The sequence below is a fragment of the Phaenicophaeus curvirostris genome, chromosome 38 (genome assembly GCF_032191515.1).
Source record: "Phaenicophaeus curvirostris isolate KB17595 chromosome 38, BPBGC_Pcur_1.0, whole genome shotgun sequence".
In the NCBI taxonomy this organism is placed as follows: domain Eukaryota; kingdom Metazoa; phylum Chordata; class Aves; order Cuculiformes; family Cuculidae; genus Phaenicophaeus; species Phaenicophaeus curvirostris.
Window position 1 is genome coordinate 41,898 of NC_091429.1, and position 15,861 is coordinate 57,758.

General features: G+C 50.0%; 1 long non-coding RNA gene across 1 annotated transcript; it reads right to left on the reverse strand.

The window, feature by feature from the left end:
• Nucleotides 1-12,848: 12,848 nt before the first annotated feature.
• On the reverse strand, nucleotides 12,849-13,185 carry LOC138732868 (uncharacterized). The gene is made up of 3 exons (XR_011339332.1): nucleotides 13,121-13,185; nucleotides 12,974-13,035; nucleotides 12,849-12,896 (listed from the first exon to the last, which is right to left on the reverse strand). It is a non-coding gene; the product is annotated as an uncharacterized lncRNA (long non-coding RNA).
• Between the last annotated feature and the right edge of the window lie 2,676 nt (nucleotides 13,186-15,861).

Here is a 15,861-nt window from a genome sequence, read left to right on the forward strand (position 1 = left end):
GACTGGCAGCCTGATTCTGGAAGACAACCGGAGATACTGAAGATAGCTGGAGATGCTGAAGATGACAGGAGATACTGCAATACGCTGGATCAATAAAGCACACCGCATTGACGTGTGTCCAGGGGGGAACACTTGGCTGATCCATCATCTACTGGCTGGACCAATTAGGCACACAGCTTGAAAAGGAGAAGAAATAGAATAAGTTCCAGAACTGCCTGTTCTCTTCAGGATCAGGTGAGCAGCTGAGATGGTAATGGGGAAGAATATGTGAGCAGAAGAAAAGTCTGTGTTGAAGATGGTTAAGCGGTTTCAAAGAAACAGGGGGGGAGTATAAAAGGAAAAACCTTCAAACTTTTATTGACCTGGTTAAAGAGTAAATGAATGCCCCCAGAGGGCTCTCGAGTGTTTAATTCAGAAAAACATGGAAGGACACCGGAGGACAGTGATATTCCAAATTTGGAGTTGAGTGCAGGGGCATCAGCACCTCCCGATAATCCCTTAGATCTGTGGCCAGCAGCCCTGGAGAGAACTTTGATTTATTTTCGTCCGTGGAGTTGTGGTGACCTTAAACAGCTACAAAGTCTTCCTGGGATTTGTTTGTGGGAGGCCGGAGACTCAAAATCATAGAATAACCAGGTTGGAAGAGACCCACCGGATCATCGAGTCCAACCGTTCCTATCAAACACTAAACCACGCCCCTCAGCACCTCATCCACCCATGCCTTAAACACCTCCAGGGAAGGTGACTCAACCACCTCCCTGGGCAGCCTCTGCCAGGGACCAATGACCCTTTCTGTAAAGAATTTTTTTCCTAATGTCCAGCCTAAACCTCCCCTGGCAGAGCTTGAGGCCATTCCCTCTCGTCCTGTCCCCTGTCACTTGGGAGAAGAGCCCGCTCCCTCCTCTCCACAACCTCCTTTCAGGTAGTTGTAGAGAGCAATGAGGTCTCCCCGCAGCCTCCTCTTCTCCAGGCTAAACAACCCCAGCTCTCTCAGCCGCTCCTCGTAAGGCCTGGTCTCCAGCCCCCTCACCAGCTTCGTTGCTCTTCTCTGGCCTCAGTCCAGAGCCTCAACATCCTTTTTCTGGTGAGGGGCCCAGAACTGAACACAGGATTCGAGGAGCGGTCTCACCAGTGCCGACTACAGAGGGAGAAGAACCTCCCTGGACCTGCTGGTCACGCCGTTTCTGATCCAAGCCAAGATGCCATTGGCCTTCTTGGCCACCTGGGCACACTGCTGGCTCATGTTCAGTCGGCTGTCAACCAACACCCCCAGGTCCCTCTCCTCCAGGCAGGTTTCTAGACAGACTTCTCCTAGTCTGTAGCACTGCATAGGGTTGTTGTGCCCCAAGTGCAGGACCTGGCACTTGGCCTTGATAAACCTCATGCCATTGGTCTCAGCCCAGTGGTCCAGCCTGTTCAGATCCCTTTGCAGAGCCTCCCTGCCCTCCAGCAGATCCACACTTCCACCCAGCTTAGTGTCGTCCGCAAACTTGCTAAGGGTGCACTCGATGCCTTCATCCAGATCATTGATGAAGACATTGAACAGGGCTGGACCCAGCACTGAGCCCTGGGGAACCCCACTTGTCCCTGGCCTCCAGCTGGATTTCACACCATTTCCCACCACTCTCTGGGCCCGGCCAGCCAACCGGTTTTCCACCCAGGAGAGTGTGCGCCTCTCCAGGCCAGAGGCTGACAGTTTCTCAAGCAGAACGCTGTGAGAGACTGTGTCAAAGGCTTTACTGAAGTCCAGGAAGACCACATCCACAGCCTTTCCCTCATCCAGCAGCCGAGTCACTTTGTCATAGAAGGCGATCAGGTTTCTTTGGCAAGACCTGCCTTTTGTGAACCTGTCTGGACTGGGCCTGATCACCTGGTTCTCTTGCATGTGCTTCATGAGAGCACTCAAGATCACCTGCTCCATGATTTTCCCTGGCACTGAGGTCAGACTGACAGGCCTGTAGTTCCCTGGATCCTCCCTGCGACCCTTCTTGTAGATGGGCACAACATCAGCCAGCCTCCAGTCCAGTGGGACTTCCCCAGTCTTCCAGGACTACTGGAAGACAATGGAAAGGGGTTTGGTCAGCACATCTGCCAGCTCCTTCAATCCTCTTGGATCACGGGAGCCTCATTTTACTCCTCTGGCTCCTGGGTTTGTACACAGAGGGGACAACTTTCTTTACAATTAAAGACTGAGGCAAAGAAGGCATTAAGTACCTCAGCCTTTTCCTCATCCCCTGTCACTGTTGTTCCTTCTGTGTCCAATAGGGACTGTATGGTCTCCCTAGTCCTCGTTTGATTATTTATGTATTTGTAGAAAGATTTTTTGTTATCTTTCACAGACTTGGCCAATCTGATTTCTAGCTGAGCCTTAGCCCTTCTGATTTTTCCCCTACACAATCTCACTTCCCTCCTGTAGTCCACCCAAGAGGCCTGTCCCCTCTTCCAGAGCCCATAAACGTTTCTCCTCTTCTTGATATCACTCACGATCTCTCTGTTCAACCAAGCTGATTTTCTCCCCTGCCGGCTTTTTTTCTGGAACATAGGCATGGCCTTCTCCTGAGCTGCTAGGATTTCCTTTTTGAAGAGCTCCCAGCCCTCCTGGGCTCCCTTGCCCTTGAGTACTGTCTCCCACGAGACTTCGCCAACCAGCCTTCTGAAGAGATCAAAGTCTGCCCTCTGGAAATTTAATGCTACCGCCCTACTAACGACCCTCTTCACTTCTCCTAGAACAGAAAACCCCATCATCTCATGGTCACTTAGTCCTAGGTGTCCACCTACTGCCACATCCCCCACGAGGCCTTCTCTGCTCACAAACAGCAGGTCAAGGAGGGCACCCTCCCTTGTTGGTTCATTCCCCAGCTGTGCGAGGAAGTTGTCTCCCACGCACTCCAGGAACCTCCTAGACTGCTTCCTTTCTGCTCTGTTGTACTCCCAGCAGATGTCAGGCAGATTGAAGTCTCCCACAAGAATGAAAGGCATTGATCTAGAGATTGACCCCAGCTGTTTATAGAAGAGCTCATCAGCTGCTTCTCCTTGGCTGGGTGGTCTGTAACAGACTCCCATCACAAAATCTACCTTCTTATGGGCTCCTCTGATTTTAACCCACAGGCACTCGACCTCCTGATCGCCACAATCCATCTCAACGGAGTCCAAGTCCTCCCTTACAAAGAGGGCTACCCCGCCTCCTCTCCTACCCTTCCTGTCCCGCCTGAAGAGCTTGTACCCCACCATAGCTGCACTCCAGTTATATGAGTCGTCCCACCACCTTTCCGTGATGGCAACGACATCATAGGCCCCTTGCCCTACGACAGCTTCCAGCTCTTCCTTCTTATTCCCCGTGCTGCGTGCAGTGGTGTAAATGCACTTCAGCTGAGCTGCCGAGCCTTCAGCCCTCTTAGAGGGAACAGAGTTCGTTCCCAATGGCCTGGTAACTGCAGTAGCTCACTCCAGAGCGCCCGTATCTCCCTTAGCACCCCCAGAGCTGTTCTCCCCCATCTTTCTGTATGGTGAGGTACTGGCGGTCCAGACAAGCACACCCTCTCCAAATCACCATTGCCCCATGTCCAGGCTTGTTCCTGTCTAGCCTGGGCTCAACCCCCTCCCCCTTCACATCTAGTTTAAAGCTCGATTTATGAGCTTAGCTAGGTTTTTAGCAAGGGCTTTAGCCCCCCTAGGAGACCCGCGTGAGCCACCCCACGATCAAAGAAACCAAAGCCTCTCTCCTCAAACCAGGCTCGGAGCCAGGCATTAATTGAATTGTTCTTCCTGACTTTCAGCTCCTCTCTATTTAGCCTTGGGATGGAGCAGAATGCTACTTGTGCCCCAGAGCCCTCCACCATTTTCCCAATGGCCCTGAAGTCTTTCTTGATCGTTTTGGTCCTTCTGTTTACTAGATCATCGTTACCGGTTTCGACTACTATCAGAGGATAGTAGTCTGTCTCGTGGACGAGGGAAGGAAGTTTTCTAGCTACCTCCTTCACTGATGTCCCCGGTAAGCAGCAGATCTCTCTGTGGAGAGGGTCCGGTCTGCAAATGGGTCCCTCCGTTCCTTTAAGGAGGGAGTCTCCTACAACAATCACCTTCTTCTTAATGGAGGATGTTTTTATCTTTTTCTGGGGATGCTGCGGCCTAGGGAAGGATTCTAGGCTGTGGGAGCCAAAAAGCTGTAGAGAAAGTACTGACTGCTCCGCTACTGCTGGGGGGGGCCGCTGCCCTGGGCCGACGGTTGGGAGGGGGGCACCCACCACTGCTTATGCCACCGCTTTCTGTAACCCAGGCAGTTTTGGCATTACGGAAGGGACTGTTAGCGGATACAATACGAAATGACTCAATTAAACAATGTTGGTAGCAGTTCAAGAATCAAGACAGCTTAAATAATGCCATTTTACAACAGGTGCAGCTTTTAGGTTTATCAAACACTTTTAAAGACGCTGGATTTTGGAAAGTTGAAATAGGCATGACCTGTACGTGGCGTTTGTAGACAGATTGAAGCATGCGCTCGACAAACAGATAGAAGACGGAGCAGTTAAAGAAGCCTTAATCTTGCAATTAGCAATAAAAAAGCCTAATGATGAATATAGAAAGACATGTGGTGGTCTGAAAACTCCTACAACAACAGCAGTGATCATTTACCTAGCAAGCACAGCTCGTGGCTGCTGTCCTGACTGTACACAGGGACAGAAAGACGTTTTGTTATAGATGCAAGCTTTACTGGAATAATTCAAGCAAGGGAAATCATATACGGGGAGACGGAGGCTTTGGCTTGACGGACCGGTCCACGATTCTACAAATCAGAAACTACAAAAATCATCAACCTACAAAGGACGACACTTGCAGAGCAAAGAAGAATAATATTTTATCAGACATGAAATATTTGTTAGACAATCGATGTAAGCTTTATTAGATAATGTATATGCATATTTTAAGTATTGTATGTGCTCGGTACTGTGTGTAGTTTAAATATTAACAGCATCAAAAAACTGTGGATCCAATGGTGATAACCAACACGGTATGAATGTATTTGGCTAGCTTGGAAATGAGTGGTAGAGTATGCGTCTGTGTGTGTGTGTGTTTGAAGCACTTCAAACATTTGTAAGACTTACAAATTAGTTTTGATTACTCTTGGAAATACGTGTCTGGGACCTTTCACTCCCAAAGGTCCACTAAAGCAACAAACAGGTAGATTTACCTGGGAGGATCTTTGGAATGGAAGACTTCAGAAGGAAAAATTTTAAAATGCCTAGCAAAACAAAAAAATACCAAAAAAACAATGGAAAAAGCCTTGCAGCTATGTGTGTGAGTGCCCACCCACCCCCCACAACCCCCCCCCACGGCCCCTTCAGCTTTGTAGAAGTCCAGAGGACTTAACGGTATTATCGCTTTAGGGGAATGCCAATTTGTGAGAACATTCTGCGTTCTAGTGTCCCTTATCAGATCACCAATTGCTGGGCCCTAGCACAGACAGCCGTGAGGGATATTAAGCCAAGGAATAGATGAAAATTCAAAAGACTCGTTACGAGTTATTGAGTGGGTATTTTACCACATCAACCTTAAAAACAAAGAAACCAACCAGAATCACGAGTTTTGAAAGGACTGAAGGCGGACGCTGTTTCACCAGACCTTATGTGGTGGCAATCCCAAGGAACCTCACAAGAAGGGATTTGTTATCACATTTGAAATGTATCATCCATACACCGGCGATGGCCCCTTTTCAATATTGGCCACCGGTCAGCGACGGACGCTCAAGCTGAAGTGGAAAACAGATTTGGGGTAGATCAGTCGCCGCTATCAAAAGGAAAGGTCACAATCTTACAACAGTTAATTTTAGAGCAATTGGACGTGGACGTATTAAAGAATCTGGTAGTCCATAGAATACACCACTGTTCATGACCGCGAAGAAATCAGGCAAGTGGAGACTGTTACATGACTTGCGAAAGATCAGGGAGATAATGGGAGATATGGGAGCGTTAGAGCCAGGACTACAATCGCCGACCGTGACTCCGAGAGACTGAAACATTTTGATCATAGATCTCAAAGGTTGGTTTTTTACCATACCTATTTGTCCAGAGGATGACGACAAGTTTGCCCTTTTGGCGTCAGAAGTGAATAAGCAAGCACCTATGAAAAGATATCAATGGGTAGTATTGCCACAAGGCGAGAAATCCCACCGACGATTTGTCAACAATAGGTGGCTAAGGCACTGGAACATTTCCAACAACAGCATCCGCATTTGATAGTCCTTCCTTATATGGATGACAGGTTGATAGTAGAACAAGATCAGCTTGAACAATGTCAAACAGAGCTTGTAGATGACTTAGACCGATTAGGGTTATCCATAGCCTCAGAGAAGGTACAGGCCCAACCGCCATGGAAGTATTGGGGTTGGAAGGTACTGGACCAAACTGTTGTACTACAGAAGTTGACGCTACGGGTTGACATCAAAACACTAAACGATGTGCAAAAGGTGTTGGGAAATATCAGTTGGGTGCGATAGAACCTTTGTTTAATTTATTGAAGGGCAATACAGATTTGAACACCCCAAGAAAATTGACAAAAGAGGCAGAAAGGGCATTAGAGCAAATTAAGAGGGCCATGGAAGAGCGTCAAACGCATCCAGTGATGTTTGAACAGCCTGTGCATTTACGGTTAATTAACAATAAAGTTCAGTCTGTGGGAAGTATAATGCACTAGCTGGAAGACAGAGTAGAAAGTGATAAATGGGGAATTATAGAACTGTTGTTTGTAAAACATCAGATGAATAAAACAATAGTAACCAGACCCGAAGCTTTTGCCATGCTGCTGATTAGACGTAGAGAAAGAGTTTTCAAGTTAAGAGGGTATGAGCCAGACAGCGTTATAATTCCCATGAAAAAAGAATATTTACAATGCTGTTTGCAAAAGAATTTAGCTTTGCAAGTGGCATGAGAAAATTATAAAGGACAATTAAAGACTCATCATCCTAGTAGTAAGTTGACAACCTTATTAGAGAATCAAGTTATTAAAGAGAAAACAAAGTTAAGTCTGGTGCGGGTGCAAGGCCAGACTTTTTGTCCAGATGGAAGCGGAAGAAAGGGAAAAGCGGTAAGTGTAGGGTTGGAGGAAGAAGAAAGGAAAAAGGTAACATTTTTGATACAGTCATCTCCGCAAACTGGAGAGCTAAAGGCCGTGGTCGAGGCTTTGAATAAGTGGCCCGACCTACCTTTGAATGTTATCGCTGATTCAAAGTATGGAGCAGGAATCATGCAAAGAATGGAAAGACCAATTCTGAAAGACATTTCAAATCAGCAATTGAGTTATTAAAACAGCTGTTACAGTTGTTGAATCAGCAAAGAGAGATGTAGTATGTATGCAATCATAGGAGTCGCATGAGTTAGCCAAGGTTTTGCACAGAAGGAAATGGTAAAGCAGACAAGTTACAGTTATGGCAAGCTGATGTGACTCACATTGCAGAGTTTGGAAGATGGAAATATGTACCTCTTTCTATAGACACATACTCAATGGCAGTCATATTGACGGCGTTATCAGGGGAAACATCACAGCATGTACAAACACACTTTAGACAAGCTTTTGCCACTTTAGGAATTCTGCAGGTAATCGAGACGGATAATGCAGCAGCATACGTTTCACAGCGTACGCAACCCTTTCTAAGAAAGGGGGGTATATCACATAAAACAGGAATCCCAAATTCCCACACCGGCCAAGCCGTTACTGAACATACCTATCAAACAGTAACACAATTGTTAGCAAAACAAAAAAGGGGGGAATCGGGAGAGACACTGCAAACCAAATGGATGAAGGAGCAATAGGGGATGAATATTTTGCAATTAGCAGGAGGTGATCAAATTGTGCCAGTGTAAAAGCATATGCAAACCATGTTGTCAAAACCAGACCAAGTACAAGACAATGTGAAAGTGCTATTGAACAACAGAAAAGGGCAAAGGACAGGTCCCTATAAGCTATTAACGTAGGGATGAGGTTATGCCTGTGTTTTAACAGATAAAGGACCGCTTTGGGCACCAGTGAGGTGGATTGAGCCTGCATTGCCGTGTGATAACTGTGAAGCCCCAGCTATGATAGCAGTCGACAAGAATGAGAAGGATGTTAACAGTAGATATGCTCTTAATCCCATGTGTGATACTTTACGGAGGTCCTGGGCAATTGATACTGAAAAGAATGCGTGGATAACATTTGCGACCATGACAGGTCAAGATTTAGTTTGTCTCTCTTCAGCCACTCCAAGACATCTGTTTAGAACATGTCTGGTAGGATTGCCATTACTGCAAAGAAACTATTCGAGTTTTAAACCTTTCGTAAACCATAACTCGACCCTTACGGTACGTAAGACCACAGATGTCAAAATCTTTATACTAAGTTTAAAGTACAGTGGCTTGGAGCCTCAAGACTTAGCACTGTTACATGCACTGAGAAATAGAAGCTGCGTATTTAGTTATGCACAGGAAGCCCCAGGATGTTGGGAAGGATCTTCTAGCCACCAATTTGTTTATGCTGAAAGCAGGTGGGATAATGTATCATGATGATGTAAAGGAAAAAAAAAACCATAGAAGAAACCATACTTGGCACTGGTGAGACCGCTCGTTGAATACTGTGTTTGGTTCTGGGCTCCTCACCACAAGAAGGATGATAAGGCTCTGGAGCGAGGCCAGAGAAGAACGAAGCTGTTGAAGGGGCTGGAGAACAGGCCTTATGAGGAACAGCTGAGAGAGCTGGGGTTGTTTAGCCTGGAGAAGAGAAGGCTGAGGGGAGACCTCATTGCTCTCTACAACTACCTGAAAGGACGTTGTGGAGAGGAGGGAGCTGGCCTCTTCTCCCAAGTAACAGGGGACAGGACAGGAGGGAATGGCCTCAAGCCCTGTCAGGGCAGATTTAGGCTGGGCATTAGGAAAAAATTTTTCACAGAAAGGGTCATTGGGCACCGGCAGAGGCTGCCCAGGGAGGTGGTTGAGTCACCTTCCCTGGAGGGGTTTAAGGCACGGGTGGATGAGGTGCTAAGGGGCATGGTTTAGAGATTAGTGGGAATGATTGGACTCGATGATCCGGTGGGTCTCTTCCAACCTGGTTATTCTATGATTCTAAGTTAATACAACCTATAGTGGGAAGAAATTAGCTCCTGGCATCTTCCTGATATGTGGCAATCGAGCCTGGTCAGGAATCCCCTCCAGACCTAAGGCGGACCCTGAATTCTGCGGTGGGTAACCATGTTTGTGCCACCTATGCAACAACTACTGTGGCAGCACAAAAGAAACAAAAGTCAAGCTAGAGGTAGAGTCACTTATGCTGAAAATTTTAATAGTCAGATACAGAACTGGGATCGTACTTCCCAAATTTTAACTGCCATTTTGGCACCACAACTAGGAGTAGCCAAAGCACTGAAGTTGGCCATTTGTAAAACAGGTGAATTTAACTTCAAGAGTATTGACAACACTTAGAGCAAATGTAGATTCTATAAGACATGCCAGGCTTCAGAATCGAGCAATAGATATATTATTAGCACAAGGCCATGGATGTGAGGAGTTAGAAGGAATGTGTTGTATGAATTGATCAGATCATTCCAAATCCATATATAAAACCATAAAGAAGCTACAAGGTATGACAGAGCAATTAATGCATGAGCAAGGGTTTGTAGAGAATTGTCAAGCAAGGTTTGGGATAGCAAGATGGGTACAAGAACTGTTGATCAAAGAAGGAATGTTATTCTTAATGGTGTTAATTGCTGTTACAATTAGCAAGTGTGTTACAGTGTATGCAACATCAAGTCAATCATATGTGTCACGCGAATGCTTTACTCTTAAAACAAAAACAGGGAATTGTAGAGACATAAAGGGAAGGACAAGTCAATCCTGTAGGGCATGTGGATATCGAGCAACTCTGACAAGACCTTGAAACAGAGAGCTGGAAAAAGACAGCCTCCTGAAAAACAAGAACCAGCTACTAGAAAAACAAGAGCTAATTCAGTGCAAACAAGTACCAACTGAGAGAAAAACAAAAGAAGAGAAACATCAACATAGTTTTTTTAGTGTAACTTGGTTTTTTTAGCATACACAGTTGTTTAGCCAATAATATGTTAGTAATAGCTTTATGGACGGCTACCTTTATCAAATAATATACTGTAGATAGATAGCCTCATGGACAGCCTGTTATGTAACCCAAAAGGGTATATAAAGAAACAGCTAGGAGTCTTGGATCCATTACACTCAAGTCCGTGCCTTAATCCACTCAAAATATTGTGGAAGAGTTTATCTTGGGTACGATCGCAAAACACATACAGGGCAACTGGGCAACCAGACCCACTCAACATGAGTTTATTAAATGCAGTTCCTGCCAAACTAACCTAATGGCATTCTATAACAATGCAATCCACTTGCTGGATAGGGGAAAAGCTATGGATATGATCTACCTGGACTTCAGCAAAGCCTTTCACACAGTATGTCACAGTATCCTACTTGCAAAACTGGCATGGACAAGCATACCCTCAGCCTAGTTAACATCGGGGTCGAAGGCTAAGCCTCAAGAGTGGGGATAAACATACTTGAATGCACAGGGAGACGGGTAACAAAATACGGTCCCAAGGGCATTGTGCTGAACCCAGAGCAGTTCAATATCTTAATCAAGAACCTGGATGATGGGGTGGAATGTACCCTTAAAAACCTTATAGATGATATTAAAATAGAATCATAGAATAACCAGGTTGGAAGAGACGCACTGGATCATCGAGTCCAACCCTTCCTACCAAACACTAAACTATTCACTTCAGCACCTCGTCCACCCGTGCCTTAAACACCTCCATGGAAGGTGAATCAACCACCTCCCTGGGCAGCCTGTTCCAGTGCCCAATGACAGTTTCTGTGCAGAATTTTTTCCTAATGCCTAGCCTAAATCTGCCCTGACAGGGCTTGAGGCCATTCCCTCCTGTCCTGTCCCTTTTCCCTTGGGAGAAGAGGCCAGTACCCTCCTGCCAATCTCCCGCTACATTACTTTCACCGCTCGGCCACAGAACCTCCATCACCTGGGGCTGCCACGTCGAGGACGCGCTCCACCTGGAATCCACAAGCAGTCAAGGACGGCTGTACCTTCACGGACTCGAGGACACATGAACAACAACTGCTGCTTCACGCAACTCACCGTTGCTCTCTTCATCCAAGCCAGCTCCTCTGCCACTCTGCTGCTTTGACCACGGCCCCGTACCTTCAAAGCAAAACCAAAACCCATGATCTAGTCGCAGAGCCCCCGGCCACATCTTCCCACCGACACCGCGGCAGACCCACCTCGCTACGGCACTCGACCCGCACGCATCTCCATCCCTGCCTCTCGGCGGGCAGGTCCGGCCTCTACATCTGAAAAACACAACGGCAAAGACATCACCCTGACGCTCAGCAACGCCCTAAGAAATCCAAGCCTCTCGCTTGCTTTTACTGAGGCCGCCTCCACTGGGCATTACAGCCAAGCAAAGCTAGTCCACAACCAAGCCCAAACGTGAATTGCTGCTCCCTTCACGTACAAACCCCTTCGCCACCGCTCCCACTGCCTTCTCCCACGCAGTTTTGGCTGTCCCCTCCGTGGCTCCGAGAGTAGCAGAAACTACCCTCCTCACCCGCCACACCAAGGGCCGCTACTTCTGCAAAGGAATGGACGCCCCTAGACTGCAACGTCAAGTCTTGTCAAAACCTTAAGCACGCAATCAGGCCACTCGACCTCGGCTGACTCTTATCAATTCCTCTACGCACCGGGCAGAGCAGCTCCAACCAGACACAAATACGCACACAACACCAGCACACAAGACCAACGTCAGGAACCGGGCACAAAAGAAGGCTCACAGCGACAGAGAGGACTCCGGGACCACGCATGCCAATGGGCAAGGCAACGGACAGGGCTCCGAGGGAGAACCTACGGCAGCCCTGGAAAAGCCGTGAACCGTGCAGGGTTCCAAAGAGATGTGGCCGCAACTGGCTAGACGAACGGGTCAGAAGCCCCTTTTAAAGGCCTAAAGATGCAGAGGATGCGCGGAACGGGTCCCGCAACAGGGATCCAAGAAAACGGAAGAGTAGCTCTTCCGGATGGCGAGGCGGGCTGCAAGGCCGCAGCAAAAGCCCGGCGTGCCTTGACCACAAAAGAGGACATCAAGACCTGCAGAACATTTCAGACGTGGCACGGTGACTAGACAAACTAGACCCCAACAGATACAGGCTGGAACTGCCCTGCCCGTGCAGGGTTTGGGCTCAGAAGTACGCCCCTCTGCCTTCACCGGCCCAAAGACGACTCTCCCTGCACAGCCTAGGCTACCTTCAAAACCCCTCCCTGCTAGCCCCAGCCCGCCTCCCGCTTCCCAGCTCTGCTCCCTCAATTTAGCTTTCAGAGGGCCACGACTCAAGCTGTCCTGGGCCAAAGCAGCTCAAATCACAGCGGCTAACGGAAATAATCCCGCAGTCACGGGGTTCCTCTTCGGCATCTGCAAGAAAAGAACAAAGAGGAAAACACAGGGCCAGCCGTCGGCACCACACCGCTCGCCGCCAACATCTTCTACTACGCCCCGTCACCCATCGCAAAACCGCCCGGGCATTCTGCTCACCTGCCCCTTGCTCGCTCAAACGTCAGAACTGGCAGCTGACACGGCCTGGGGCACCTGCAGTTCCAAGACCAAAACCTGCTTTTGTGACCATGAGAAATCTACGCTCCCACGCTCCTCCTCACGACGACCCAGTCTCCCCTCAGGCGCTCACCCTCTTCCAGAGGCTCCCCGCACAGCACCTGCCAAAACCAAAAACGCTCAGCTGAGTTGCTACATAGCACTCGGCTCTTAGACACCGCCTCGGACAACCACCTCACCTTCTCACGCCGTTTGCTGACACGAAGCTGGGCCCCTCCGACGCCGCATGCTGAACCTGCAAGAAGAGACCTGCTTAGACACAACCCAAATAGACAGGCAGCTCCCAGCGAATCCCATCTCCCGCTACGTTACCTTCACCGCTCGGCCACCGAACCTCCGTCACCTTGGGCTGCCACGTCCAGGACGCGCTCCACCTGGAATCCACAAGCAGTCAAGGACGGCTGTACCTTCACCGACTCGAGGACACACGAACAACAACTGCTGCTTCACGCAACTCACCGTTGCTCTCTTCATCCAAGCCAGCTCCTCTGCCACTCTGCTGCTTTGACCACGGCCCCGAACCTTCAAAGCAAAACCAAAACCCATTACCTAGTCGCAGAGCCCCCGGCCACATCTTCCCCCCCGACACCGCAGCAGACCCACCTCGCTACGGCACTCGACCCGCACGCATCTCCATCCGTGCCTCTCGGCGCGCAGGTCCGGCCTCTACACCTGAAAAACGCAACGGCAAAGACATCACCCTGACGCTCAGCAACGCCCTAAGAAATCCAAGCCTCCCGCTTGCTTTTACTGAGGCCGCCTCTACTGGGCATTACAGCCAAGCAAAGCTAGCCCACAACCAAACCCAAACAGGAATTGCCGCTCCCTTCACGTACAAACCCCTTCGCCACCGCTCCCACTGCCTTCTCCCACGCAGTTTCGGTCGTCCCCTCCGTGGCTCCGGAGAGTAGCAGAAACTACCCTCCTCCCCCACCGCACCAAGGGCCGCTACTTCTGCAAAGTAATGGACGCCCCTAGACTGCAACGTCTAGTCTCGTCAAAACCTTAAGCACGCAATCAGGCCACTCGACCTCGGCTCGCTCTTATCAATTCCTCTACGCACCGGGCAGAGCAGCTCCAACCAGACACAAATACGCACACAACACCAGCACACAAGACCAACGTCGGGAACCGGGCACAAAAGAAGACTCACAGCGACAGAGAGGACTCCGGGACCACGCATGCCAATGGGCAAGGCAACGGACAGGGCTCCGAGGGAGAACCTACGGCAGCCCTGGAAAAGCCGTGAACCGTGCAGGGTTCCAAAGAGATGTGGCCGCAACTGGCTAGACGAACGGGCCAGAAGCCCCTTTTAAAGGCCTAAAGATGCAGAGGATGCGCGGAACGGGTCCCGCAACAGGGATCCAAGAAAACGGAAGAGTAGCTCTTCCGGATGGCGAGGCGGGCTGCAAGGCCGCAGCAAAAGCCCGGCGTGCCTTGACCACAAAAGAGGACATCAAGACCTGCAGAACATTTCAGACGCGGCACGGTGACTTGACAGACTAGACCCCAACAGATACAGGCTGGAACTGCCCTGCCCGTGCAGGGTTTGGGCTCAGAAGTACGCCCCTCTGCCTTCACCGGCCCAAAGACGACTCTCCCTGCACAGCCTAGGCTACCTTCAAAACCCCTCCCTGCTAGCCCCAGCCCGCCTCCCGCTTCCCAGCTCTGCTCCCTCAACTTAGCTTTCAGAGGGCCACGACTCAAGCTGTCCTGGGCCAAAGCAGCTCAAATCACAGCGGCTAACGGAAATAATCCCGCAGTCACGGGGTTCCTCTTCGGCATCTGCAAGAAAAGAACAAAGAGGAAAACACAGGGCCAGCCGTCGGCACCACACCGCTCGCCGCCAACATCTTCTACTACGCCCCGTCACCCATCGCAAAACCGCCCGGGCATTCTGCTCACCTGCCCCTTGCTCGCTCAAACGTCAGAACCGGCAGCTGACACGGCCTGGGGCACCTGCAGTTCCAAGACCAAAACCTGCTTTTGTGACCATGAGAAATCTACGCTCCTCCTCACGACGACCCAGTCTCCCCTCAGGCGCTCACCCTCTTCCAGAGGCTCCCCGCACAGCACCTGCCAAAACCAAAAACGCTCAGCTGAGTTGCTACATAGCACTCGGCTCTTAGACACCGCCTCGGACAACCACCTCACCTTCTCACGCCGTTTGCTGACACGAAGCTGGGCCCCTCTGACGCCGCATGCTGAACCTGCAAGAAGAGACCTGCTTAGACACAACCCAAATAGACAGGCAGCTCCCAGCGAATCCCACCTCCCGCTACGTTACCTTCACCGCTCGGCCACCGAACCTCCGTCACCTTGGGCTGCCACGTCCAGGACGCGCTCCACCTGGAATCCACAAGCAGTCAAGGACGGCTGTACCTTCACCGACTCGAGGACACACGAACAACAACTGCTGCTTCACGCAACTCACCGTTGCTCTCTTCATCCAAGCCAGCTCCTCTGCCACTCTGCTGCTTTGACCACGGCCCCGTACCTTCAAAGCAAAACCAAAACCCATGATCTAGTCGCAGAGCCCCCGGCCACATCTTCCCCCCCGACACCGCAGCAGACCCACCTCGCTACGGCACTCGACCCGCACGCATCTCCATCCGTGCCTCTCGGCGCGCAGGTCCGGCCTCTACACCTGAAAAATGCAACGGCAAAGACATCACCCTGACGCTCAGCAACGCCCTAAGAAATCCAAGCCTCCCGCTTGCTTTTACTGAGGCCGCCTCCACTGGGCATTACAGCCAAGCAAAGCTAGCCCACAACCAAACCCAAACAGGAATTGCCGCTCCCTTCACGTACAAACCCCTTCGCCACCGCTCCCACTGCCTTCTCCCACGCAGTTTCGGTCGTCCCCTCCGTGGCTCCAGAGAGTAGCAGAAACTACCCTCCTCCCCCACCGCACCAAGGGCTGCTACTTCTGCAAAGGAATGGACGCCCCTAGACTGCAACGTCTAGTCTCGTCAAAACCTTAAGCACGCAATCAGGCCACTCGACCTCGGCTCGCTCTTATCAATTCCTCTACGCACCGGGCAGAGCAGCTCCAACCAGACACAAATACGCACACAACACCAGCACACAAGACCAACGTCGGGAACCGGGCACAAAAGAAGACTCACAGCGACAGAGAGGACTCCGGGACCACGCATGCCAATGGGCAAGGCAACGGACAGGGCTCCGAGGGAGAACCT